General features: G+C 52.5%; 1 long non-coding RNA gene across 2 annotated transcripts; it reads right to left on the bottom strand.

Annotated features, from left to right (window-relative positions):
• Positions 1–7,027: 7,027 nt before the first annotated feature.
• LOC141974559 (uncharacterized) lies at positions 7,028–26,937 on the bottom strand. 2 transcript variants are annotated; one of them, XR_012635771.1, is made up of 5 exons: positions 26,338–26,937; positions 22,369–22,458; positions 10,086–10,223; positions 8,714–9,561; positions 7,028–7,872 (listed from the first exon to the last, which is right to left on the bottom strand). It is a non-coding gene; the product is annotated as an uncharacterized LOC141974559 (long non-coding RNA). The 2 variants fall into 2 exon arrangements; XR_012635770.1 differs by lacking the exon at positions 7,028–7,872 and having other exon boundaries at positions 8,362–9,561.
• Positions 26,938–27,061: the final 124 nt, after the last annotated feature.

Raw genomic sequence — 27,061 nt, 5'->3', positions numbered from 1 at the left:
ACTGCTCCCCTCTGTGTCAGAGCCTCTCCAAAGCTAACAGAGATTCTCCTTTAGCTCAAGTGGCAATAGGAGTCCTGAGTTCTAGCCGGGCTGTGATGCACACTGGATTGACAATCATGTAGTCCCTAAGCAGCTATGGAATTGTTATAGTGCGTGTGTTAGAAATTCTCACACATTTTCATAGTGTGGACCGTAGAGAGGATCTTGTGGACACCTTCCCACCCATTCATCATTGCCTTGGCCACCTCCCCTCCCATGGACAAATGGTGCTCCCTCCCCAGAGATTACACTGGACTGGATGGGAAACACAGAGGAGCTGCTATTGGGAAAGGTGGAACCAGGGCAAACTGGCACCTTCTCCAGCTGTCTTGATGAGCATAAAGGGAGACAGACAGGGGCAAAGAGAAACACACACAGAGTCAGGGATTCGGTGAGGTGGAGGGGGTTGGGACTGAGAGTCACCTACGTCACAGGACACACACCTCTGCCCCTTAGGGCGGTGGTTTTCAAACCGTGGTCCACAGACCTCTGGGGATCTGCTGACTATGTCTAAGATTTCCAAAGGGGTCCACAACCTCCCTTCAAAATGTGTTAAGGGTCCGCAAATGAAAAAAGGCTGAAAAGCACTGCCTTCGGAAATGAGCCACTGGCCAGGGCCAGCTGTGAAAGGGAATGTACGTAGCCACAATTACACTGCCGCTAATTTAATTTGTCTCTTTTATGGCCAGTAAGTCACAAATTGCTGCAATCTGGACTCAGCTAGAGCCGACCCTTTCTGGGGACTTGACCCCCAAAGCCTCAAATTGAGGCTTCTCAGTTTTGCAGCTAATTCCAGATTATCCCCGGGGGATTTGGTTTCTGTCTCACAATCAGGTGTGTTTCTATTGATATTAAATCTCTCCAGCCCTGCGGGCTGCTTTTCCTAGAGAAGGCAGCTTTTCCTTTTCGCTGTCATGTGCTTTCAGAAAGAGCAATTACTAAGGGGGCAAGACAGAGGATCATTTTAATCAATTCTTGCAGCCAGTGAAATGTCTTCAGACTCTGAAAAATGGAGAGCAGCCCAGTGAAATGCAAGCCAGGCTCAGAGATGGGAGCTGGTCCTTCCCTGCATGAAACCAGCTCAACTTCATTCATTCCAGGCAGTTTCACTGGGTTCCCCCCACCTCTCCTTCTCCCCCACCTTACTGTGCCCCAGGAGATGAATGGCACCTTAGCATAAGAAACACACAAGGCCAATAGCTGCTTTAAGGATGCTGAGCATTGGCATAACAACTGTCTGAGGGCAGGTCTCAGTGGATGCAAGGGTACGTGTCCCGGAAAGGGGTGTGTGTTTGCATACATGTGTGTGGCTGCGTATTTGCTAAGATACATACGTGTGTGTGTGTGTACATGTGTGAGGGCCTATGTGTATATGGGCATATGTGTTTACCTAGATTGTAAGTTCTTTGGGGCAGAGCCTGTCTTTTTGTTCTGTGTTTGTACAGCACCTAGCACTGTTGGGGCCGAGACCATGACTGGGACTTTTAGGCGCTACTGCAATCCACATAATCCAGACTCATAATAATAATGTCTTTGTGCATGTGCCACTGGGAATTCTTATGTACACATGTCAGCTGCAGTAGTGTGCATATGGTTAGGGTCCGTGTGCGTGCATACATGTGTGGGAACACGTGTTTAGCTGTGCAGGTACATGCAGGGGTTAAAGTAAGATGGCGCGAGAGGAGAGGTCTCCTCCTGTCTCCGTCCCCCAGCCCACTAAAACAGGGGAGCTCCCTCTGAACCCGGCTCCCCTCCAGCTCGCCTCCCCCTCTGCTGGTGCAGGGAGAACTGCCCCTTCTGTTTCAGTCAACTTTAGCCACCGCGTACACAGTCACCTAAACTTCTCTGTCCAGGCGTGTCATAGTCCCCTGCTGAATCCAGCACACCCAGCTGGGGCTCCCAGGGGGCAAAAGAGTGGCAGAACCGAGATGGCTCCAGCTGTGCCAGCCCAGTGGGTTTCTCTGCCCCCTGCTTCCCTGGCTCCAGTCTGCAGTCCGGGCACACCAGGTGTTCAGTTTGCAGCTGCTGCCGGGAGCTGACGTGGTGGTTCTGGTTCCCGCAGCAGGGACGGGGGCAAGCGTTCCTGGGTGGTGTCCAAGAACTGCCAAAAGGGGCTTTGAAAGTGTTTGTTTAACGCATGGCACAGGAGGAAAAAGCCATCCTTGCTCTTTCCTTTCATGTCGCCACCTGGCAGCTCTCTCCTCCCCGCTCCTCCCTTCCCAAGGATGAGCGATGAATGCGCTGCTCACAAGGGCACCCACGCTGCCATCTGGGATTACGGGGCCAGAACCGACCTGACCACAATGCAGCCAAATGCCAGTGCACAATGGGCTGTGACACACAAAACGCTGCCAAACTGGCCCCCACCCGCAGCCCCCACTCTGTCTTTGTCCCAGGGTATCTCTCCTCCACCCCCTTTTAGGCCCACTATCACTCACCCACCAGCTCCCATGTTTGCTCACACAGCCATTGAGTTGGGAGGTTGCGGGGGAGTTTGGGGGTTGCCCCTGTCCTGTGGATAGTGAGCTGCTTGCTCTGACTGGGGCAGGGAGCGGGGGCTGTCTGGCTGGCTCCTTTCAGCTGCACTGTTTTCACTGTCAGAGCCTGTGCCCACTGGAACACATCTCAAGGGTGTAGAGGTGACATACTGTTGTCACAACAAGGGGCCAAATCAACCCTGGTGTAACTCCAGTGAAGGTAAGAGAGCTGCCCTGGGGTTGCCATAGGCCAGGGTGTCAGCTGGCCAAGGAGAAAGGCCAGAGCCTCAAAGGTATTTTGGCTCCTGACTTCTGTGGAATTCAGTGGAAGTTAGGAGCCTAAATACCTTCAAGGATCTGGGCCAAGGTGCTTTCCAGGCTGGCCCTAGTACATCTGAAAGCAAACCAAGGCTCTTCAGGCATCCCTGGGCTCCACCAACAGGCCTCTGCTTCATTGAACCTTATTGGGGTTTCCCTGTGCAATGCGCCTGTTGCTCGCCAAGAGGAAGGGCCAACTCCAGGAGCACCATGGGAACAAGTGGCAGCAAAGGATTTTCAAGGGCGGGGAGGGGGGGCAGAAGCTGGACTTACAAGGAGACAGCATGGTCTAGTGGTTACAGTAGGGGACCAGGAGTAAGGAAACCTGAATTCTCTTCCCATTTCCACCCCGACCCCCTGCATGAGCTTGGATGAGTCACTTCCTTGCCCCGTGCCTCAGTTTCCTGACCTCCACCCAAATTATGTCACTAGTGCCACTAGTACCAAGTGCCCCCTCCCCCTAACTCTGTGGCTGCTGGTTCTCTATGCCCTTCTCCCCCTAAGACTCGCTGTTCGGGGGCGTTCTGTGTGGGCGTATCAGTCACGTTCATTAGCAGTCAGGAGAGTCAGACAAGGCAAATGGGCAGCTGGGGATTCTGCACTGGGGATGGATGGACAGGCTCTCCCCATGGGCCGCAATCCCGAGCATGAGCACTTTGGATGGACATCAAGGCCCAGACCCTCAATGGGATTTAGGTGCCTAACTCCTACTGAAATCAATGGGAGTTAGGAGCCTAAATACTTTTGAGGATCTGGGCCCAAGGCCCTGCTCTCAGCCTCAAAGCTGTTCACAACCCCACTTCCCGTACATCATCTCTGCTCATCTCATCTTAGTCCCAGCCTTTTTGCTCATTACATTCCTTTCTTTCCTCTCCTCCAAATTCTCCCCCCTCCCTCTTCCGCCACGCTGTCCCCTAGGACGCCCACTTCCTATCTCACTCCTGGCATTGCACAAAGCTGGTCTGGTTTTCAGGAGCACTGAGCAACTGCCATTTCTGTGGGTGGCAATGGGGCTTCTAGGGGCCTGACCTGTCTGAAAATCAGGGCAATAATAAATAATCAATCCCTCCAGAAAACCCACTTCTTCAGAAAAGGCTTCCTTGCCCGGCAGTGTCTCTTCCCGTCACCACGTCTTCCTGCGCTGGCCTAGGTGTTTGTCTGGACTGTAAGCTCTTCACTCCCGCAATCGGGGCCCATGGGAAAAGCTCTGTGGGCTGAATAGGAAATAATTGCCATACTTAATCAATAATATAATTTGCATTTGAAGCTCCTCTCACATGAGGCTCCCTGTGCACTGTACAAAGCAACCTGGTCAGTCACAAGTAAGAACAGTAACAACAATACCCAGAAAGTGAATGGGACCCTGTTGGGCCAGGTGTGTACTCAAAGCCCCCACTCCTGCAATCAGGTCCCCACAACAGACCCATAGACCTGAGAGAGGAAGGATGGCAGAGTGGTTTGGACACTTGCCTAGGAGACTGGGATTCAACTCCCTTCTCCTCTACAGGCTTCCTGTGTGACCTTGGCAAGGCCCGAGGGGTGTTCGGAGCGCGGGTTAAAGCAGCAGCGAAGGGGCGGGTTAGCAGCAGAGTGAGAGCCTAAAGGGCAGTCCCAGGTGGGCCTGGAGCTGCTATGCTGAGTTGCTCTGTTTTCACTTCCAGTTTAACCTGGGTTAGCTAACCTGAGTTCAGAAGGCTTTGTGTGTGTGTGTGTGTGAAGATTATGAGCCCTTCAAATACTAGGGGGCCATATAAGGACCTAAGACAGATAGACCGAGTCACTGAATCTGCCCATGCAGATCTGATTACAGGATCAGGACTAGCGTTAGGGTTTTGGAGGGTTTGTTTTGTTTTGTTTGCAAAAGAAGCTTTTAGAAAACCTAAAATCAAAAGAAATGTCTTCAGGATGATAATTATTTAATTTCAGTGGTAACTGCTTGAGTACTGCCCAATTCTTGTGATGTTATCTCATGAGATGCCGTGTTTTGCGTAAAGCCCCAGCTGCTGGAGTCATGTGATTATGGGAGAAGCTCAGCTTTCATTAAACAAAAGTAAAGTCTCTAATCCCTATGTTTGCAGAGACCTATTTGAAAATGTGACCAAAAAGCAAGATGTCAAAGAACCTAAAACATGTTATTTAAAAAACCCTCATGATTTTTAAGCCACACTCGTTTCAATTTTTTTCAGTAGGTTTTTTTCCCCCCAACCGAACCAACTCAGCCAAATCAACTCGAATTTTCAAAATATTTCAGTCACTGAATTTCCATTTTTCACCAAAAAGTTGAGGTTGAAAAGTTTTGCCCAGCTCTGTGTGTAACCTAGAGAGGGACATTTTTACATCTGGTGGTGGTGAGTGGCCAGAACAATCAAGCTCCCCAGATGGTGAGCACTCTGGACAGCCAGCAGTTCAGAGGTCAATGCTCCATACAGTCATTGATCATTATAAGGCAGCTTTCACCATCCACCGTATATCACAGACCCGGAAAAGGTGCCTGTACAGACAGATGCTTCTTATAACAAGGTGATACCCACGGTAGGTTTCCCTATATTTCTGCACCAACTCAATCACTTTACAAAGTCCAGGATTGCTTAGAAATAATGAAGGGAGCAGATGGCCCAGACAGATGGGAGGAAGAGGCATTCTCGCTCTAAATTACACAAACAAACATTTATAAAGTGATTAAAATCACAGCCCCATTTTTAAATTCTTGGTAAAACGATGAAGGGGCAGGGGGCAAGTAAATTCAGCATTGGCACTCTCGTCAAGGAACTCCAGGAACCAGGGAAAGCTAATTCACCATTGGAGTCTGGCAGGTGCTGAGTGCCCTCAACTATCCTGGAACTCATGGGGAGCTGCAGGTGCTCGGCACCTGTAAAAGCCAGCCCTGAGGGCCCAGATCCTCAAAGGTCTTTAGGAGCCAAACTCCCACTGAAATCAAGTTTGGCACCCACAAGCTGAGACACCCAAAAATCAGTGGACTCTTTTGAAAATATTGACCACAGTGATTTGCTTAAGGACACACAATGCATCAGGACCAGAGCTAGAGCTAGGACCCAGGAGTCCTGCCTCCCAGTCCCCTGAACTGACCGGCATACAGATGACAGGCCACCTGGCCTTCCTAGTGATCTGACAACACCCATACGCCTAGCATCTCTTTGGTTTTGTTTTATATTGAACATAGTTGAAAGAGGCAAGAGAGGTTCTGTAGCAAAGTGATATGGCCAATACGAAGAGCAATGTCCATGAAGAATGCAAACAAAAAGTCTTGCTCTTTTTCCCCTCTAGAGCTAACAGAGCCAGCAACTGCTTTGAACTGAAAAGTCTCTGCCCTACAGCTAAGAGCCCTGGCTTACATGTTCAGAAGTGACTAGTGATTTTGGGTGTCCAGTGTGGGAACAAAACAGAGAAATCGGGACCTGGGACTGGTAACATAAAGAGCAAGCAAAAATCTGTCAGGCCTTTTTTCAAGACCATAAAGCAGATCAAAGAGACCCAGAGCCACTTTCTCCCCTCTTCGCAGACCACCTTTAGAAAGGAGAATACACTTATGAGGGGTTAAACCCCAACCTAGATTGAGGGTCGGGTGCACTTGATGTGGGTAAAAAGGGCAAGGACTGCCGAAGATTTTAAAATAGATTTGGAGAGATTAGTATCATCTTGTCTGTGACTAAAAGAAACCTGAAGGGCTGGAGTTGGTAATGACAAGGCTGGGTAGTCTCATGCCATGTGGATCAGGTTTGCACTTGAAAATTGGTCTAAGAATCTGCTAGCCCTCTGGAAGGAGCGTCTGCTGCTCGGCTGGAGGTGAGGAATAAGACCTGCATGGACAGAGTGCAGCTCCCCAAGAAGGTGATTCCCCCCCCCATAATAATATTCATATCTGTTTTAATCCACGGCTGCATGAGTGACAGAGTCACGGCTGACGCAGAATGATTTGAAAGCAACCCATTTCCGATTCAAAACCCTTGCCTAAAACCATGCTAATCCCTTGCACTGGAATGGATTTCAGGAGGGAGATGGAGCTTTCTGCCAGGAGGATAATACGGGATGTGGGACACAAAGACTCGGATACGCAGGTCTTTATTGTTCCATAAAACGCTAAGTGATTTACACAGCCCCCTGGGCACTGAAGCTGAGACGTTCAGATACAGAATTTCCCCCCCTCCCCCATGTCCCTCTTCTGCTCTGCCTCTCTTTACTGCAAGGCTCTCTGGGAAAAACCGGGCCTCTGCACTGCTCCCAGTTTCCTCAGAGTACAATTCCATCATTGCCAGCTGGGCCCCATCTGTGTGAGCTTCCTCCCAGCAGTGCCCTGTCCATGCCAGCTGGGCCCCATCGGTGTGAGCTTCCTCCCAGCAGTGCCCTGTCCGAGCCGGCTGGGCCCCATCTGTGTGAGCTTCCTCCCAGCAGTGCCCTGTCCGTGCCGGCTTGGCCCCACCTGTGTGAGCTTCCTCCCAGCAGTGCCCTGTCTGAGCCAGCTGGGCCCCATCGCTGTGAGCTTCTTCCCGGCAGTGCCCTGTCAAGGTGCGTCTGCTTGCTCAGAGGGCAGCTGACACCTGCTGACCCAAGCTCCGGAATCAGGTCTCTCCGTTTTCAGCAGGTGCTGGCCAATTGTGCAGAGACACCATGAGGGAGGCCCAGGGATGGCTGCAGCCTCCATGTTCTGCTCAGCCCAGTCCAGATGCCTGATCCTGTCACTTCTGCTTTTTCCTGCCTCTCCGTCTCCTGGGGGAATATCTCCTTCGGGCTTGTTTTGGCCTGGTGACTGCAGGAGGGAGGCGAGGCGCCTGGCAGGGCCCTGGGGGACGCTGAGGCTTCTCCCTCTCCCCCTCACCGGGGAAATCTGCAGGTATTTCCTCAGTTGCCATGGCAGCAGTGAAGCATTTGAGGCAGACAGCCGCTTTGCTCCAGATTCTCACCAGCAGCGAGAATTTCTGAAGGGGCAGGGCTCCGGTGTCTTTTGTCAATGCAAAGGCGTCTCTGGGCTGCACAGTGCACAGCGATGAACTGGGGGGAGCCAGGAGGCCGAGGCCTGAACCTGAACACAGGGAGCAGAATTGTGCACACATACAAAAAGCCCAAGTGTAGGTGCATGTGTGCAGTGGCGGATTAGCCAATGGGCCCACGGGGTCCTCGCCCAGGGGCCCCGGCCAGGTGGGGGGCCCTGGAAAAATGGGTGCCCCACCCCCGGTAGACATGCGCCGGGGCAGGGCAGGGCAAGCCCCCACGCCCCGACCCCTCTCTGCTCCCCAGCAGCAGCACCGGGCGGGCGGGGGAAGCCCCAGCACCCAGACCCCAGCTGCAGCCCCAGGACTGAATGAGCTCTGGCTCCCTGCCGTGGCCTCAGGGCTGGGGGAGTTCTCACTCCTTGCTGCAGCCCCAGGGCCCTGGCGGGGGGGAGGGGGGACGGGACAGAGCTTCTCTGGTCTTGGAGCTGCAGTGGGGAACAGGGACAGAAAGGAGCAAACCAGGGTCACAGTGGGGGGGTGGAATGGGGTGGGACCGTGGGTGGAACAGAGGTGGGGCTGTGGGGGGAAGGGGCAGACTGGTGTGAGGCCATGGGCAGGGCCGCAGGCGGAAGGGGCGGAACGGGGGCAGGACCACAGGCGGAAGGTGTGGGGAGGGGGCCCCCCACTTGCTCTGGCCCAGGGCCCCCATGAAACCTTAATCCGCCTCTGCACGTGTGTGTGCACGGATCCATGTGCAGGGGTGCATGTGTGTGCGTGCACTGTGTGTCTATATGTTTGTTAGAAAGGCTGCATGGCCTAAAGAACCCAGCATGGGGCTGGGAGCCAGGAATTCCTGACCTGAAGCTGAGATCCAGGTCTACCAGCTACGAGACACCGACTCCCCGTCTGGGGCTTGGGCTACTCATTTACCTTGCTTTCCCCATCTGTGACATGGGGATAATGAGCCTCCGCATCCTCGTGTGAGCGCTTGGCGATGCGCTGTGACGATTCCCTCAGAGCCGGGAGTGTGCACAGCGTCAGGATGTCCATGGCTGGAGCCTGGCTCTGGGGTGTCATTAAAACGTGGCCAGGGCCTGAGCAGAAAACAAGCCTGCCCATGTTGGGAGACAGCCGTGTGACACGTGGTCCCTACAACATGACTGTGCTTGTGGTGAAGACAGCCCCTCACACATGAAGGGCTTGGGCTTCAGAGGTGTTGCCCACAGCTCCCAGTAAAGTTATTGGGAACAGCAGGAGCTCAATCCGTGTGCAAATCAGACCAGTCGTGGACAGGCCTGGGTGTGCCTGCAATGTCCTGCCTGTGCAGGTGACCAGAGCTCTGGGCATGTCATGTTTGCCAGATGTGTATTTAACAGGAAGTGTTTTACAGGCGGGTGACCTTGTAAGGGTAACATGCACTGGCAGCTGGGGGTGTGTGTGCAGCAGTGCTAACAATAGGTGTATGTGGCAGGTGCTAGTCAACAGGAGTTTGCGCAGTGGATTCTAGTGAATAGGGGTGTGTGGCGGGTACTAGTGAATAGGAGTGTGTGCAGTGAATACTACTGCATAGGTGTGTGTGCAGCCCCAGCAGACACCAATGAATAGGTGTGTGTAGCGGATACTGGTGAATAGGTGTGTGTGACACGTGCTAGTGAATAGGCCTGGGCTTGTATTTCACTCTATGAGGCTTGAAAAACCCTGCAAGAACCGATCTTAGTAAGAGATCCACCAACCTCCGGTGACTCCTCTGGCTGTTCCCAGGGGAGACTCAGACTAGCCTTTGAAACAGAAGACAGGGAAATTATGCAGAATCCCCGGGGACGATCTCGCTGGTCACGCCTGAGACACTCCCTTGCTCCCACCCCAGCACCCCTCCACCCCCAGCCCCTCTCCCAAATCCCCACTTTTTTCTTTGCGTGCTTTTTCTCCGCTGCACACGGCCCCACGAAGCCCAGGGACTATGTCACGGTAAACAGGACTCCAATGCCATGTAGTGGAGGATGCGGCCTGCCCTGGAGGGAGACGCGGGACGACAGGGCGAGGGGCTAGTGGAAGAGTGAGGGATTAAATGCAAATGCCCAGATAATGAGGATCTCTGGGAAAAAGCCCATTTGTATGATTTAAATCTCTAATGAGGCTTCCTGAAATACAAAGCCCTTTGTGATGTCCCTGTTCTCATTGGTAATGGAAGCTGTACTCCCATTAAATCTAGATTTAGCACTGGAGGGAAGGGAGGGCCATTTAATAATGAGCAATTCCACCCCACACACACTTTGGAGCATTAGAAGTGCTTAAAGCTCACCTTATGGGGAAGGCCGAGGTCAGACAGAGACGGGATGCTGGGCGTGGAAATGGGGATCCTTCCAACTGCCGCAGGAAGCCCCCTTGTCCCCAGCTTGGAAAGTCCCAGTATAAAGGGAGGACTGAGCCGTTAATACATCTAGGGAGGAAATCAGAGAGCCCAGTTCTAAAAGGGTGCAAGAGCCTGAGTGTACTTGTCTACAGATGTGTGTACGCATGTTTACACATGTGGGCATGTATTCCTGTGGCTATTTACACGTACATGCATGCTGGCACCTGTGCATGTGCATTCATGCATACAACAGCACATGCCCCCCCCCCCACACACACACACACACATGCCTTGCTTTTAGAATTTGCAGGAACTTTGCATTGACTTTGATTGTATCCTGGGTTCCTATCCCACTTGCAAACACCTAAAACTCACCAGGGGGAATCCTGGCCTTGCTGAAGTCCCTGGGAATTTTGGTAATGGGGCCACAGTGTGGAACGGGAAAGCCAATCAATGGGAGCTGCCACAACCCCCTCTCAGGTACGGAAAGCCCAAGGTGTGTACATGAGCAGGTGGTCAAGCGTGCAGGTACAGGTGTACTGCGTGAGTGTGCAAGAGAAGCTCGTCTGTGTATCTGTCTGTCAAGGTATGGCGCACTGCAGGAATCTGTGCATTTCCCATGCATCGTATCAAGCTCTAGCCAGAGCGCCAGGAAGGCCCTTAGAAATGACTCTCAGCTAAAGGGATAAAGAAGCTAGATACCAACATGTACATTATGGGTGGGGGGGACTGAAGCCCTTTTGGCCCAGCTCCGTGGGGAATTAGGTGCCTAAATACCTTTGAATAGCTGGGTTTTTGTGCCTAGCAGACCAAGCTGTTTCCTAAAGCAGCCTCTTGCCACAAAGAAGCCTCCGCTCTGCAATGCACCAGCTAACAGTGCTGCTTGAATCTGCACTCTGCTGGGCAGACGTCAGCTGCTCCTCTTCACAGGGCCTGGTGCATTTCCCGAGCCCCTGCCAAAGGGTGTTAGGGTCCCATCCCCCCAACTGTAATATGGGCATAGCTCTGGATAAGGACTCTCGCAAAAGAAAAACATGGGGAGATAACAACACAAGGCAAGTGGGCTCAGAGGAAGGAAGGAAGGCGTGGGATGCTGGCTTGGAAGTGTGCCTCGCCTGCATCTGTTGTGCCGACATAGGAAGCCTGCTGTAGGCTTCCCCAAACACACGGCATTCTAAGGCCCTGTCGTCCATGGACGGTGATTCGGGGGTTCAGCCACCCTCACCAATCTTGTTGCAGCGCCCGGGGGGATATGGGACGATCCTTTCATGCTGCCTACAGCAATAGCCCCTTGAATCTGCCCTGCCCCATAACAGGGTGGCCCAGCCGGCCTGTTGGCAGATACCGTGATTGTCTGGGTCACAGCAGGGGTGTGGAACAGGTGAAGAGGAGACCAGGTCACCCCAGGAAATCTACCCCAGGCCTTACGCTGAGTCCAATACATGCTCAGACAAGTCTCGGAAGTGCTCTGGGGGCGCACTGAAGCTTTGATCAATAAAGCTCAGGCAGGGAGCTCACTAGCTAGACTCAGGGCAACAGTAGCTTTGGGGGTGTAAAGGCACCAAAGCAGCCTTCTCAGAATTCCCCCAAGGAAACGGGGTGGTGTAGTGGCAGCCTAGGCAGCCCGATGCCACCCTCTGCACTGCTACTGGTGTGGGGCACGGTGGGGGCAGGAGGGGGCATGCTCAGAGCAGGAGGAGGCATTGCTGGAGGCTATTCTGAGCTGCAGAGACACAGCACAGAATCTGGCCCTCAGTGCCTGGATTGAAGGAGCTCCTTGTAGTTATTTTCATAGCAGCTGCCTCTGTTCCCCTCTCCCAAGCTTGTCAGGGCTGGAAACGGGGATATGGGGAGACAACAGGGAAGGTGCCCTCCAATGCCACTGGAACACGTGGGGCTGGGAGCGGGACAGAATGGGAAAAGGGCCATTTTTTGTTGGAAATTAGAGGCTGATCATCTAAAGCCGAGACACTCATCACCTCTCCCTGATTGATCCTGCTTATGTCTGTAGTGCAAAGTCCAACTGAGTCCAGAGGCTGAGAAACCTGTGCTGGCTTGGCTGCAGTGACACAGTGCAGGCTGTGGTCCCCGGAGATTTCAGCGGCTGTGCTCCTCTTCCAAAGAAGGTTGAACTGGGCCGGCGAGGGCAGGGGAGTTTTTACCCCAAATGTGAATGCCGCCCATCCCCTTTAAACACACACGGCCCAGGTCAGGACAGAAGCGAGCCCGCAACGCATGACAGCGGGAGGAGTGTGACATGACAAAGCTCTGCAGAGAGACATGGGGACAGACAGACTGAGCCCTGAGCCCGGCGTCGGGATGGCTAGCCCATTGCGCTTGCACCCTTTTTCTTTTGTGTAATTTTTTTAACTTATTTTTTTGGAAAGAAGAACATCATAAACAGAAGCAGAAGAAAATATGACACATGGCTGTGAGCTCCAGGGACTCCACGAGAGTCACTCCTGATTACAGCGGTGTAACTCCAGAGGCGTGACTCCCGATTTCCACTGCTGTAGCATCTGCTTTGCACTGGTGCCCGTGGCTACCCCAGGAGGGGAACCGGGTCCCAATACTTCCTCGTTCTCACACAGCAAGGGGGACAGGTGCTTGCCAAATTCCTTGGAGAGGTATTTCGTGAATCCTGGTGAACCCAGGCAGAGACCCTGTCCTCTCCTGATGTGGGGCTCTGTAGGCTCCAATATTCATCCTCTCCTGGACCCCGCCCCCTAGGAAATGGATTCTGTGCAAGCTCAGTGAACTGTGGCCTGCAGCACCTGCCATTGGCTTAAGGAAAGCTGGTTCTCAGCTTCCCATCTCCTGCCCTGGGAGCAGCTGCATGTTCCCGGAGCTTGCACAGAAATTAAGTAACCTGGACAAGGCCCCCTGCCCCCTTACACTCTCCAAGAAAGCAGGGAAGGTTAAGTGCAGCCACTCCCTCAGTAGCTGTGAGCTCAGGGCTCCTCCTTCTGGCAGCTCAGGGAACTTCAAGGGTTTGGGGCTTGTGTTTACAAAAAGATGGAGTCCCTTCTTGTCTCCTTTCCGCTCCCAGCCATCGTCCCAGCTGGGTGCTGGGGTGGGGCTGAGGGCACAGAACTCACGGTGTTGCAAAAGAAGCGTGCTGTGGTTGTTATCAAGCTGGGCTGCAGGGCGGAGGAGCTCAGACCCCTAGTGCCCTGATTGCCCAAGAACTGGGCCCCTGCAGCTGCCAGTCACTTCGGTGGGATTTGGGAGTGGCCGTCCTCTCTGAAAACAAGCCCACTGCTCAAGAACGTTACTTGGGAAGGGTCCTGGGTTGGGGGCACTGTTAGCTTACTCTGAGGTGCATGACTGAGCCCCCAGCAAGCCCTTAGAATCATAGAATCTTAGAATATCAGAGTTGTAAAGGACCCCAGGAGGTCATCTAGTCCAACCTCCTGCTCAAAGCAGGACCAATCCCCAACTAAATCATCCCAGCCAGGGCTTTGTCAAGCCTGACCTTAAAAACTTCTAAGGAAGGAGATTCCACCACCTCCCTAGGTAACGCATTCCAGTGTTTCACCACCCTCCTAGTGAAAAAGTTTTTCCTAATATCCAACCTAAACCTGCCCCACTGCAACTTGAGACCATTACTCCTTGTTCTGTCATCTGCTACCACTGAGAACAGTCTAGATCCATCCTCTTTGGAACCCCCTTTCAGGTAGTTGAAAGCAGCTATCAAATCCCCCCCCCCCCCCATTCTGCTCTTCCGCAGACTAAACAATCCCAGTTCCCTCAGCCTCTCCTCATAAGTCATGTGTTCCAGTCCCCTAATCATTTTTGTTGCCCTCCGCTGGACGTTTTCTCCCTTTATTCTTGGCTTTCTCGTATGGACTGAAAACATGATTGTTCCTCCCCCTTCCCTGTGTAAGTGCTGATGGGGCCTGCAGAGCAAACCCTCCCCAGGCTCCTCCCCCTGCTCCCAGAAGAGAGCTGGGGCCCGACCCTGCTCTCACACACCCCAGTGTAAATCCAGAGTCTCCCCACTGCAGTGAGCCGAGCTACAGCAGGGAAAGGGTTGAGAAGCTCATGGTGTCAGATCTAGGGTCCTTGTGGCCTGGGAGTCAGATTTACCCCTGCAGGCCTTTGGCCCTGGCAGCAGGATGCCCACTGCAGGGAAGCTATGGCAGAGAGAAGCAGCTGCAACGGGGCCTGCAGAGATCCAGCCCAGCCCCAAAAGGGGTGAGGTGGGGGGCATGGCCAGGTCATTCCATCTATCCCCTCAGCAGCCTCCCTTTGTGGGTCCCCTGGAGAATTGCTCTCCCCAGCAAGGGGAAGGGGTTGGAATGGGGGCAGGGAAGGGGTGGGAAGAGGCGGGGCAGGGGCAGGGCCTCACAGAAGGGGTGGAATGGGGGCGGGGCTGGGGAAGCGGCCGGTGGTGCGGCCCTCGGTCCAACGTACTAGTCCTCATGTGGCCCTCGTGGTCATTTGAGTTTGAGACCCTTGATCTAAAGCAAACTTGGCATGAGGGCTGCAATGACACAGTAGTGACAGCAGATGGCAGCATATTCCTACCACTCATTCCCGCCAGCAAAGGCAGGTGCTACAGGTGTTTTAATCCCACAGGGCCCCCTGCTCACTCCCGGGGCTGGTGGAGGGACTGGGTGCCGCGCAGAGGCCCATTGCATGGCCATGAAGGACAGCAGTCAGTCAGGACAAAGCATCCCCATCCCCCGCCATGAGTAGCACTTGCTGGGGGAAGGGAAAGACCTCGCATCAGCAACCATCACACTATCATGGTGTTAGTCCAGGGGAGGGAGTGTGGCTTGGGGCACTAGTGGGCAGCTCTGGGCGTCAGGATTCCTGGGTTCTAGTCCCAGCTCTGCTGCTGCCTCTCTGAGTAACCTTACCCCAGTTCTGCCCCCTCCCTGCCTCTCAGCTTCCCACCCTATAAAATGGGGATAATGATCCTGAGCTGCCTAGTTGAGGGGTTCTGAGGTGGGGTTCAGTCATGTCAGTGGAGGGGGTTGAGAGGTGCTGTGCAAGAGACGGGTATTGGTATCACGTTGGACAGCAACTTTCACTGGCCTGTGGCCTCTGCGCTGCATCACTCAGCTGCCTGTGTGCACACAGCCAGGGGAAGTGCTGGCGTGCCAAGCTCTGACGCACTCGCCCAGGGTGCCTCCCACATCCACATTCCAGTCACTGTCGCCATGCTGCAAATGCACATGCTGAATGGAGCAGGAGGCAGGACAGGGGGTGGGGGGTGGAGGAAGGAGAGAATGAACCTTGGAAGGTTTTGGCAGCCAGGGAGAGGATCAGGCATTTGCTGGCTGCCAACCCATGAAAGCTTATGCTCAAATAAATGTGTTAGTCTCTAAGGTGCCACAAGTTCTCCTTTTCTTTTTGCGAATACAGACTAACATGGCTGCTACTCTGAAACCTGTGGAGTCTTTGGGACCCTTTACTGGGGAAGGCTGTGAGGTTTCATGGTGCAAACAAATTAGCCACCTCACTTTGTTTTATCCATCTGGAAAGTGGACACACTGTACCGCAGCTAGCAAGGACCCCTGGCTTCTGTTCTGTTGCAGCCCCATCCAAGAACTGTTGTGCAGAAGAGGGAAAGCTTTTTTCCCCTCCCACTCCGTGTCAGATCTGTGTAAGACGTAGCCACTCTTGGACTGCCCAGGGCTCCTTGGCTGTCTGCCCTCTGGCCCTGTCTCCCTCTGGCTGGGGCAGCTGCTGGCACTCTTTGGTACTGAGTCCCAGGAGTTCAGGCGTGTGTCTGTCCATGCTGCAGTTCAGCTCAAGGCTCATGGCTGACGTAGGCATCAGAGGCTGCAGCACTGATTACCTGTTACCTCACTTCTGTCTTGCTTAGGTTAATGCATTTCACACCCTCTCCAAATCTTGCCCAGCTGCTGTGTTCCTGGTGCCCTCCATCTCTCAGAAATACCAACATTCCCGATCCAAAGAGTAATGAACAGCCAGAGGCAGCAGCAGCTGCAAGGACCAAAGCACGGAAAGGCCTCTGGAGCACAGTCTCTGGCAAATGACAACGCGGTCGATGCACTATCGACTGACCTTTACAATTGGTAAAACAATAAAAGCAGAGGCTTCAAAGCCATTGAGTGACACAGCTCTCTCCAGATGGCAAGAGTCTGGCTATGTGAGTGGGCGTGTGTCCGCATCAGTCCATCAAACTCAAAAGGCCCCAACACAGCCGCCCCCGAGGGGGGTACACAGCAACAGGAAAATTCCCCTCCTGGCTAGAGCAGAGCCCAGCTCCCTCCTCAGCTGGCCTTATTCCACTCACATCCTGTCACACAGTCACAGCCATCTCTGGCCCCAGCACTCAGATGGAGCCCAGCACAGCAGCTGAGACCCACTGTTGCCAGGCCCACCTGCTTCCCTTGAGCTGCTTCAGTGTCTGCCCTGTTTTCCACCTGCTGGAGGCTGTAGCTCGGATATCAAGTCATAGCCTGGGACATGATAGCCTCGGATATGATATCAAGTCATAGCCTGGGACATTCTGTAGCCAGTACCATTTACTGGGATTTGTGTGACTGGCCCAGAGCAGGGTTTGAACCGGAAACCTTCAGCGCTAAAACCATGAGCCTCTCCTGCTAGAGGGTGAAGGCCCAGAGCCTGAGGTGTTTAGGCACCTAACTCCTATTGAAAGAAATGGAAGCTCTATATCGATCCTGACAGCAGCTACTCCTCTCCAGCAGGATAAAGATTGCCAAGCCCCTGTTTTATTTTAACCTCTTGCCTCCTGGTGCTCTCCAACTTCCTGCAGCCCTGGTTAAAGAGCCCCTCCCTTGGCTCCTCACCTCTGCTGGCCCAATCACGTGGACTATCCCAAACCCTCATGTCTGACTGTGGGTTTCTTCATTTGCTCTGACCCCAAAACCCTTGTACAAATCACGATGTTGGGTAGAGCTCTTAGCAGAGACCCCCGTGCTACTTCATCCTACCTCCTTCCCGGCAGAGTTGTCCCCCTGGGGCTCCCTTTCGTCTGCTTCTTTTAGAACCAACTTCCTATCTCCCCACCCCAAGACCCTGTGGGACTGAGCGTGCCCAGAGGCCTGGGACAGGCATTTGTCTCACACTGAGTCTGGGGCTTGCAGTCTGGGGATACCCTATTGGATGTCTTTGCTGGGTTCCCCAGACAGGCCTGAACTGGCCCGGAGGTTTGCCAGGAGCTCAGTGGTTCCCTTGCTAACCTCTTGTAGGGCTGGTTGGAGACGTGTTGTCCAGCCCTCCTGCTTTGTCTGTCCTAGGAATCTCAGATTCTCTTTTTTAGAGTTCCCTTGTTACCACAACACTCCTCCTCTCTCAGGCCCGGGAAAGCTGATCCCCACCTGATCCTACAGAGAGACGGTGTGGGGTGGAGGGAGCTCAGGCACTGGTGAAGGAAAGAACAGCTGAGCAGCCGGCAAGGGATTGTCTCATCCAGGAGGCCCCATGGCATTCCAAGGGGCAGCAGCAGTGTCTGGTGTCACTTTCCTTTCTGGGCAGTGGCAGCTGGGCTTTGCAGGGGGCGGGGAGGAATGTCAGCAAGGGTGGAGTCGTGCCCCCCGCAGTGCCTCTCGCCCCAGATGAGAGGAAATGCAGCTCAGGATAGAGACCAGCAGCCCTGGGTGCAACAGGGGGACCCTGCCAGCGAAAGAGGGAGGCAGAGGCCGCCTGGCTTCCCTTCTCCACCTGGAAGGCAGAAGAGTCACCAGCACAATCTAGGCTCAGCAGTGTTGAAAGCAGGTGTGTGAAGAGGCAAGGAGGTGAGTCTGGGCTGGGAGCTCAGGGCCCTCCTTTCTCTCTGCCCTTTGCCTGCATACACTTCCCACAACCAGGGGAAGGAGATGAATGGAGGAGCCCCAGGCGTCAGGGGGACCTGTCCTGTCATGTCCCATCCCTTCTCTAGTGCCGATGAGGTGTGTGGGGCCAAAGGAGAAAACACTGGGCCATGTTCAGGGCTGGGGTATAGCTGGAGTTACTCTACTGAAGTCTTTAGAGTCTAACAGGCCAGAGTAGGAACTGGCCCAGCCTCTCTGTCTGTGTTAGACTCATCCCCATCCCCAAAGCTGGTGCCATAAACATAAAGGGAAATCCCCGTGCAGCTGAAATATCAGAGAACTAAAGCCACCCCATGGCCCACCTCTTCCCCAGCATTCCACCTCCACTCCCAGTACCCCCTTGTAGAAGGTGGGAAGGATTTCCAAGGGCAGTTCTTCTCCAAGGGCTTTGGAAGGGCAGAGACGTCTCAGCAGCTGGTAGATCAGGGAGCAGCTGTCATGCAGAGCCACTCCACCTGTGGCAGGGACTCCTGGCCAGCAAGCCTGGGCTCTCTGAGTCCTTTAGCTGGAATGAATGAATGGGGACAGCTCTCTCTTGTCAGGGCTCTGTGGAAGCTCATTCTCTTCCAGAGCTAGGTCCTGGTAAGTGTTGCTCAAAGCCATGTGCATGTGGATCCACAGGGTGCACATGTGGTGTATGCGTGCGTGTTGCACATGGTGCGTGCATGTAAGGTGTATGTATATACACCGGATATGCCTGGGAGGGTGTTTATACAGGGTGTGCAAATGTAGGATTGTGGGGGAGGTGTATGTACATAGGATATATGTTGTGTGTAGTGGGGGGGGGCAGGGTGTGCCTGGTGGGAGCACATGCAGAATGGGGGGGGGCGTGTAGAGGGGCAGGGTGTGCACAGCGTGTGGTGTGCTGGTTGGTTGTCTAGGCAGAGTGTGCACAGTGTCTGTGTATTACCTGTGTGTGCATGCGCGTATGTGAGTGTGTAAAGGGTGTGCGTGGAGTGTGTCTGTGTGTGCAGGATGGGTGTGGCATACAGAGTGTTTGTGTGTGTAGTCTGTGGCTGTGCAGACAGTGGGGAGGATGGTTGAAGAGAGGTTCTTTCTTTCTCTGGGCTGTTTGAGTTGGACGTTCTACTGAGTCTTTAGGATTAAGTATGACTGAAGGGGAAAAGGCCCAAGTATTTAATTTTCCCTGTGTCAGGCGCCTGCTAATTACTTCTGTTTCTCCTTCCAATTATCATAAAACTGCCAGGAGACGAGTGGGAACTGCCAGTTGTGTCTCTCTGTCCTGTTCACTCCACTCCGCGGTCGAGGCAGCCTTCAAGTCTTGATTAATTGTGCCTCATTGCATTGTGAGACAGAGCTATCAGTCTTGGGGCTGCAGGATCCTTCCTCGGTGGTTAGGGAAGGGAGACAGGAGGAGGTGGGGGGCAGCTGGGCCTGTTGCTGTGTGTTCAAAGCATCTTCTTTCTCTGCAATCTCCCGAAAATCAGTCGTGAATTCTCATAAGCCCCCTCGGGCTGAACTCAGCCTTCACGCAGATGGGGAGGGAGCGTGTGTGTCTCTGGAGCTGCCCTAGGAAATCATGTTTGTGTCAGCATCCTCCCTGTGCCTGCACCAGCCAATTGCACAGTTAAGAAAAAAAGCCAAACCCACTTTCCTTTCGCCAACATCCCTCCAGGTTTGGTATTTTTCTCATTTGATTTCTGGAGCTGGATTTAGTGCTCACCGAAGTGAAGGGCTACCCGACCTGCGCTGCTGCTACCCAAGGAGAGCGCGGCTGCTGCGCAAGACTCCTCCAAGTGCTCTGCTAATGCAGCTCAGCCCTGACGCACTTCCTCCTGCTCTTTTAGTCTTGAACCTCCTATATGTGGCTTGGACAATGCCCCTAAGACCCAGCCAGCAGCACCCTGTGATATTCCAGTCCTGGGCTCACACCCACAGCTCTGCCAATGCCCATGCATCCCAACCTGCAGCACCCTCTGCTGTCCCTGTCACTTTGTTTTGTGATGTGGATAAATACCCAGCAGGAGGGTTTAAGGATGAGGCATTCACACCCTTTGGGCTACTCAGGATCTGAACCTAGGTTCCCAGAGACGAGCAGAGAGAACAGTAACTGTGCCATCTACATGCACTTCATCCATTTCTTTAACAGTCTGCGTGTGAGGCAGCCTGGGCCAAAAAGGGAAGGATCCTAATTGTCTTGGACCATAAAAATGATTTACTCTCGCTTTTTAATGTCATAATGAAGTGGCCTTGGCACTCAAGTTTTGCTTGTGCTGCTCCCAGCAGACACAGTGCAGCCCAGCCCCTGGGAGGAGCTGGAGGGAGCGGATCTAGGCTCAGGCTCACCAGCTGCCCTGGGACCAGATGGAACCATGCTCTAGGGGCAGGTCTGGGATGGGCCTGGTTTACAGAGGTGATAAGTTCTTACAGCTTCCGCACTGGAATTGTGTGTAGGCTGCACCTTGGTGAATCGGGTCCAATGACAAATTCCAGGGAGTTAGGTCTCTGATAGCTTATACCACCCTTTGGGAGATGTGGTCCCCAAGAATGAGACTGAGAATCAGAAGATCTTGGATCAGGTCCCAGCTCTGCCATGCTGACTCAGGGCATGCCTTTGGGCAAGTCATTGTGCCTTTCTATGCCTCAGTTTCCCCATTTGTACAAGGGGGACAATCTAATCCACCTCCAGGCGTGTTCTTGGGGCTGATCCATGGTATCTGCAAAGCACGTTAAGACCTTTGGATGTAGTCTGAGGGAGAAGAACCAAGTATTATTGTTGGTCTCCTGCCCTGTCCCATACACACTCACATGATTCCTAATGACACAGCCCCAGAGCTATCTCTGCCGTGATGGAGCCATGGGCCAGCAGATCTGCTTGTTTCCTCTGGAGAAACCCACTGAGATCAGTTACAGAGTCAGTTCCACAGGGAGAGGGTTCAGAAGGTTTCCACAAGGAGCTTCCCACACCCACACAAAAAAGGTGACATAGAAGAAGCATAAAGTCCACCACTCATCCCTTGTGATCCTCACACCAGTTGCTGAGAAATTAGTTCCCGCCCATCAGTAAGTGATCCAGGACTTGGTGGGGGGTGGGGCAGGGGAAGGGATGGAGAAAGTCCTGGAGTGGATCAAATTAAACCCTGACTTCAATTAATCACCTTCTGCCCTGAACTTACACCCCTGAGGGTATCAGTGGAGTTACACCACAGATGAGTTTGACCCATTGAGCCTCTCTGTTTCTGGGTCACTGGGGGAAAGGGTGTTCTGCTCTGAGGATCAGAGGCTACAGACTGCAGTTGGGGACCAGCAGGGAAAGAGACATTTGATGGAGCCTCTGAGCAGCCAGGGAACAGCTTCTTGGGAGGTGTCTGCCAGACAGAGGGGGATTCTTGCTGAGGCCCTTGCTCCGTGGTTGGGCCTTAGGGAGAGCAAGAATTCAGGGAAGGATCAATGCTGATCTTCGTGCAAATGGGTCATTTTTAACCACACGACAGCTGAGCTGGTTCTCACCAGAAGCCTTAGCAGCTGCTATCTGGAGTCCTTGTTGCCAAACCTACCCATCAGCTGCTCTGCCAGCTCCTCAGCTCAGCCCCTCTGCAGCTCTCTGTTAACACAACCAGGAAGGGCAGGGCTAGATACCTCCATCTGCCTGAGGAGGCACATCTGGGCTGCTACAATGTGCATGTGTTGCTAGTTTTCTGCAAACACATCTTCCCAGAGGATCCCCATCTCTCTCCTTCTCGGAGACTATCCGTGGGAGCCCTGACATGAGCGCTTCTGCTGGGGGCCCCAGCTGTTCCTCCTGACCGCCTGGCATGGGGCCGGGCTTTGGGCACTGGGCGCACCTCCCTACAGAGCTCAGCTCACATACCCTGAGGCCCCCAAACACCTACTCTTCTGGGCCACGCAGCTCGAAAGGCTGGAATCCTGTCTGCCTACTAGCTGTTCTCATTCAGAATGCCCTATGAGACCTCCCTATACCCTCACCGCTGGGGAATCTAGTAAACAGACTATGTGGCCAGATTCGCCAAGCCTCACTCTCACTGATTGGTGCTTAAGGCCCAGCTTCAGCAAGGCACTTAAGTCTGTGCCTATCTCGTAAGTGCCTAAGCACTCTCATTGACGTCAATGGAATTACCTGGGCACCTAAAGTTAAGCACATGCTTAAATATCTTCCTGAACTGGGGCCTAAGGGAGGGCCCATGCTCATGGTCCCATCCCTACAATCTCAGTGAGGCTTGCAGCGCTGTTACTGACCCTGTAGCTTTACACTATGCTCCATGCAAAATGGTGTGGATCACAAGGCAGAAGGAAGGAGCAGCCTGCGTTTACAAGGTAAGGCCCTTCTTTTGGTGATGCAATTTGGGGTTGTTATTTTTCTCCTCCTGAGAAGTGGCAATAAGTAGCCACAGCTCTTCCAAACCCCAATGCCAACCTGGCTTGAATTCTCATGAACTCACCTTTTGGAATAAGTCATCGCCTTCCTGGTCCTACGCAGTTCTGAATCTTCCATGCCTTGGTGTGCCAGATTGAGCCCTGCTCACTCGTCACTAGGTAAACAACAGAGTTATAAGCTTCCACTCAGCTCAACTGTCATATAAAAGCTTTGTCTGACAATCACAGGAATCCAAAAGATACATCTTGCAATTAATACTGGATTTATAATTCCATCTAAAGAGAGGCAGTGGGTGGGCCACTGAAGTGCTTCTGTCAGAAATATTGGACGTACATTGTGCTGGGTGACCTAAATTGGTTTTAAGTTTTAATTGTCAGCTCTAGTTGGGGGTGGTTTTAATTATGCTTTCAGTCTTTCCTCTGACACATTGAAAGGCGAGGTAGTAAGTGGCTTGGCTTCTGGCTACTTCTGGGATGGATAGTGGGGATGGGAGTATAAAGGTGTGTTCACAAGTAGCACAGCTGGCCTAGGCATTTTTTTGCTAGTCAGGATGCTGTCCCCCTGAGCGAGATCTGGGGTGGTGCAAGATTATGAGCCTTACAAAGATCTCTGTAGAATTAGATTTAAATAAACGTGTAGTATAATGAGCGAGTGTGTGCGCGCACCACTAACCACTACTGGATAGAATCCAAACTGGGCAGCTGTGTGTCGTAGGCTCTGCATTGCTAACAGAGTGTGGAGGGTCTCCTTTCGCTCTTTGGCAGGTGCCTGTCCTTTCAGTGCAGGGTGAAGGCATTGCGTACTAATCCTAGCAATCGCCACCAAGTTCCCAGAAGTCGCAGTGCACAGCATAGTGACAGTTCTGACATTCCTAAGCAGCTATGGGTTTGTTGGGACATATTTTTAATGTACCATCAATGATCATGTCAAGTGCCTTATCTCTATCCAAGGATTGGAGCAGGTGGAATTCAGAGGCCGGTGGTCTTACCAGGGTCACACTGGAATTAATCTATAAGGAGCAGGTAACCTTTGGGAACCACTTTGTAATCAAAAATCTCTCTCTTAGAGACTGATCCTGCCAGGGGCTAAGTGCACTCAACCCCTGTTGACTTCAGTAGGGGTTGAAGCCCTCAGAGTCCCTTAAAGAGTAACAATGGACATATAGCACATCCAGACTGAGTGTAACACCCAGTCAGGAATTGACCCTCAGGCATCTCTTACATTCATTCACTCTCTTCCTCCCTTCCTTGCTTTCCTTCACACCTTCTCTGTCTGGAGTGCTGAAAATTTAATCTGTTACCAGCCAGGAGATGAAAGGCATTAACTGAGAGCAATTTAATTGCAGCACAATCAGCTGCAGAGCTTCTGTAAGGAGCCGAGCACCCCTGCACAGCTGTGAATCAGACAGGAGTGTGTAGAGGGAGATATGTCTCCCTGCAGCGATTAAAGGCTCTTCTGGGATACGCTCCTTCACAAACATTCCAGGTGGACAGAGACTCGTCCATGCAGAACCCAGATCCCAAAGGAGGAGGGGGTGTGAGCATTGCTGATTGTTGGGGTAGAGCGCTAGTGAATGAATGCAGACCCAACGCTTGGAGTAGGCATTGGAAATAATCATTTAAAATTGAGGAAGGATGGTCTGATGGTCTGGGACAGGAGATCTGGATTTGTTCCCTGGCTCTGCCAGAGACTGTGTGCAAATCACTTAATCTCTCCATGCTTCAGTTTCCCATCTGTAGGAAGGGGATAACTTTTCCTTTTCTCTCTGGAGTCTGTAAGCTCTTTGAAGCAGGGACTGTCACTTACTAAGTGCATGTACAGTGTTGAGCATAATATGCCCAGTCAGGGCATCTAGATGCTATTTCATTACAAATAACAAATACTAATCCAATATGGTAAATTGCAATACACTGCTATTTGCTGCAGCATCTTTCACAGACGTGTAGTTCCTAGTACAATTCTCACCTCCATTCTGAAAGGATGCAGAGAGAGGAAAGCAACAGAGACCATGGCACATTCGCCTGTCACTGGGGAACTCCATTGCATGGATGTAACTGAGAAGAGCTACTGGCCCATAAAGTGAACTTTATCTAACAGAGAGGTCTAGACTGACAACTTGCCAGGAGCCTGAGAGCCACATTTAATTTGCAACAGTGTCAAGATATTGTAGTGACTGGTGCTATATATACCTACCTTACACAGACAGATAGAAAGCAGGTGATTGCAGCTGTCCAGAGACGCGGTCCACAGAACCTGCACGTTCCAGCATGCAGTGCAGTCTGGCTATTGCTCAAGATGGAGCATTGCATGGTGGGACCTGTAGTCTCTGCAAGCTGCAACTCTGCATTGAAAATTAGTATGGCCAGAGGGCTACTTTGGGTAACTCCATGAGCAGCATTAGACCATGTGTTGGCCACCCCACTTATAACCACTTGCCCACCCAGGCATGACAACATTACACCGCAATGGTCTGAAAGCATGCAGGTCCACATGAATATGAACAGAATGTCTGCTCCTCTTTCTAGGATGCCGCTGCTACTGGCTCTAAATCTTGTCTTTAGTTGGGCTCAGCATATGAGGTTAACAGAGTCTGAAGGATTAATTTTTGTCAGCCTCCTGAGATTGCTACAGTACCTGCCATAACTGCCAAGAGCTGGGTCTGCCTATTCAGTGACCTATTGCTGACAGGCTCTACACAAGTTTGGAAATTTGCCTCTGTTCCCTTCAACTAGTTACCATAAATCAGAACGCTGCCAGCTTCATTAACCTAAATGCACATCTAATGCTAGCGTCACATCTAATACTCGTAAACTCTGAATTTAGAGCCTAGCTAATTGTATTGGCTAAATTAATCCTTGATAATAAAGTCACCACCGCCGAGCACCAATAGTCACTATGGGTGAGGGCACCTTATAGCTAGCCATTGGGGGCACAGGAGTGAGCCAGAAAATCCCATTGCAACAACCTGTGCTGCAACAGGCCAAATGCAATTCTGGCGTAACTCTACTGGAGTCTGTGGAGTTTCACCAGGAACGGATTTGGAATTCGTTATTATCTGGGTTTGAGTAGCGCCCAGAGGCCTGAATCGAGTTTGGGGCCCCGTTGTGCTAGGTGTTATACATACACAGAGTAAGCGACATCCCCTGCCCCAAAGGTGGCAAGAAGACAAAGGTGGGAGGAGAAACAGAGGCACGCAGAGAGGGAGCGACTTGCCCAAGTTCACACAGCAGGTGAATGGCAGAGCTTGAAATAGAAGAACCCTAGTCTGGTGCCCAATCCACAAGACCATGCTACATGAAATAAATGATATGTGAAATGATGCCCGTGAGAAGGATTGGCACAGTCATGCCAGTGTGTGTGTGGTGGTGGGGTGGGGGATGGTACCCATTTGACTTACTCAGCTCAGCTCCATAGCTGATTCTGCACCCAGCTATCTCCCCAGTACCCTCACAAACAAGCCCCCAGAGCACAAGGAGAAGAGTACATTGAGCTTACACTGCAGCTGGGATCTGGCTAAACAATTGTACTTCTGGCCAACAGGGGAGGGAAAGAAAGACCAGCTGGTCCATCTTCGCTTGCAGTTCTCAGGTAGATTTTCCACTCCCCTGCTCTGGACCATGGCTTTAGGCATCTGCTGAGGGAAAGTTATGTGTACTTTACAGAGAGTTTTCTGGAGTTATTCTTGATTGTGCTGCGAGATTTTGCTGCTGGGATGGCAAGAACAGTCATCATAAAGTTTTCATCTACCAGACATTTCTGGTAGAGTCACAGTTTTCCGGGCTAAATTCAGGGGGAGGGGACTCAGCAATTGATTATTTCCCTCATTACAAATTCAGATTGAACCAACTGTCCTCAGAAAAGGGGGAAAGACCAGGCAATGGTAGAGGTAAATACATAATAATTCTTACTGCATTCCAAACCATAGGCAGGGGTCACCTTACCCACCACTTAAACGTAACTACTCCTGGGATGAAACATTGCATCTGCTTAACTATGCACAGCAGGTTAAGATAGGAAATGAAAAATATCCCACCTGAATGACACTGCAGGGGAATGTTTAAGGAGACAGAAGGTAGTGACCCCAAACTGAATTTGGCCAGGACACCAGGATTAGCACCCCTCTTCTTGGTTAGGACCTTGGTTTTATATCTCGTTAGCTCAGGGACCTTGCCAAAGGCTTTCTGAAAGTCCAAGTGCACTGTATCCATTGGTTCACCCTTGTCCACATGCTTGTTGACCCCCTCAAAGAATGCCAATAGATTGGTGAGGCATGATTTCCCTTTCGTCTGTGTGTCTGGCCACTCTGTTCCTTAGGCTGGCCCGTCATGGTCAGAATCCTCAAGAGGCTTTTTAAAACTCCTGTTACATTAGCTACCCTCCAGTCCTTTGGTACAGAGGCTGATTTAAGCCATAGGGTACACACCACAGCTAGTAGCAGGAGCCTTCCGGAGAATTTTCCAGACCCGCTGAACACTGGCCTTTCTTGGAGGGGAGCATCGCGCTGGGCCCCCAGCCCCAGAACCAGGTGCAGCCTACGGAGGAGGCAGCGAAGCAGCCAGGTTATTCCCCAGGTTGTGCAGGGCTGTGGTTACACAAGGCAGCCTCCGGCTCGCTCCCATCCCATCGCCCAGGTTCCTGCCTCCGAGACTGGGGGGCGGCTGCGGGGCAGAGGCAGGAGCAGCGGGTCCCCCGGAGCTGGCCGGGGGTCCGAGCAGGGGCTGGCGGGCGGGGGGCTGGGAGGCGCCCGTCCCCCCTGC

The sequence above is a fragment of the Natator depressus genome, chromosome 19 (assembly GCF_965152275.1).
Source record: "Natator depressus isolate rNatDep1 chromosome 19, rNatDep2.hap1, whole genome shotgun sequence".
Classification (NCBI taxonomy): domain Eukaryota; kingdom Metazoa; phylum Chordata; order Testudines; family Cheloniidae; genus Natator; species Natator depressus.
The sequence above is the reverse complement of the archived record's forward strand: the minus strand, read 5'-3'. Positions and strand labels throughout refer to the sequence as shown.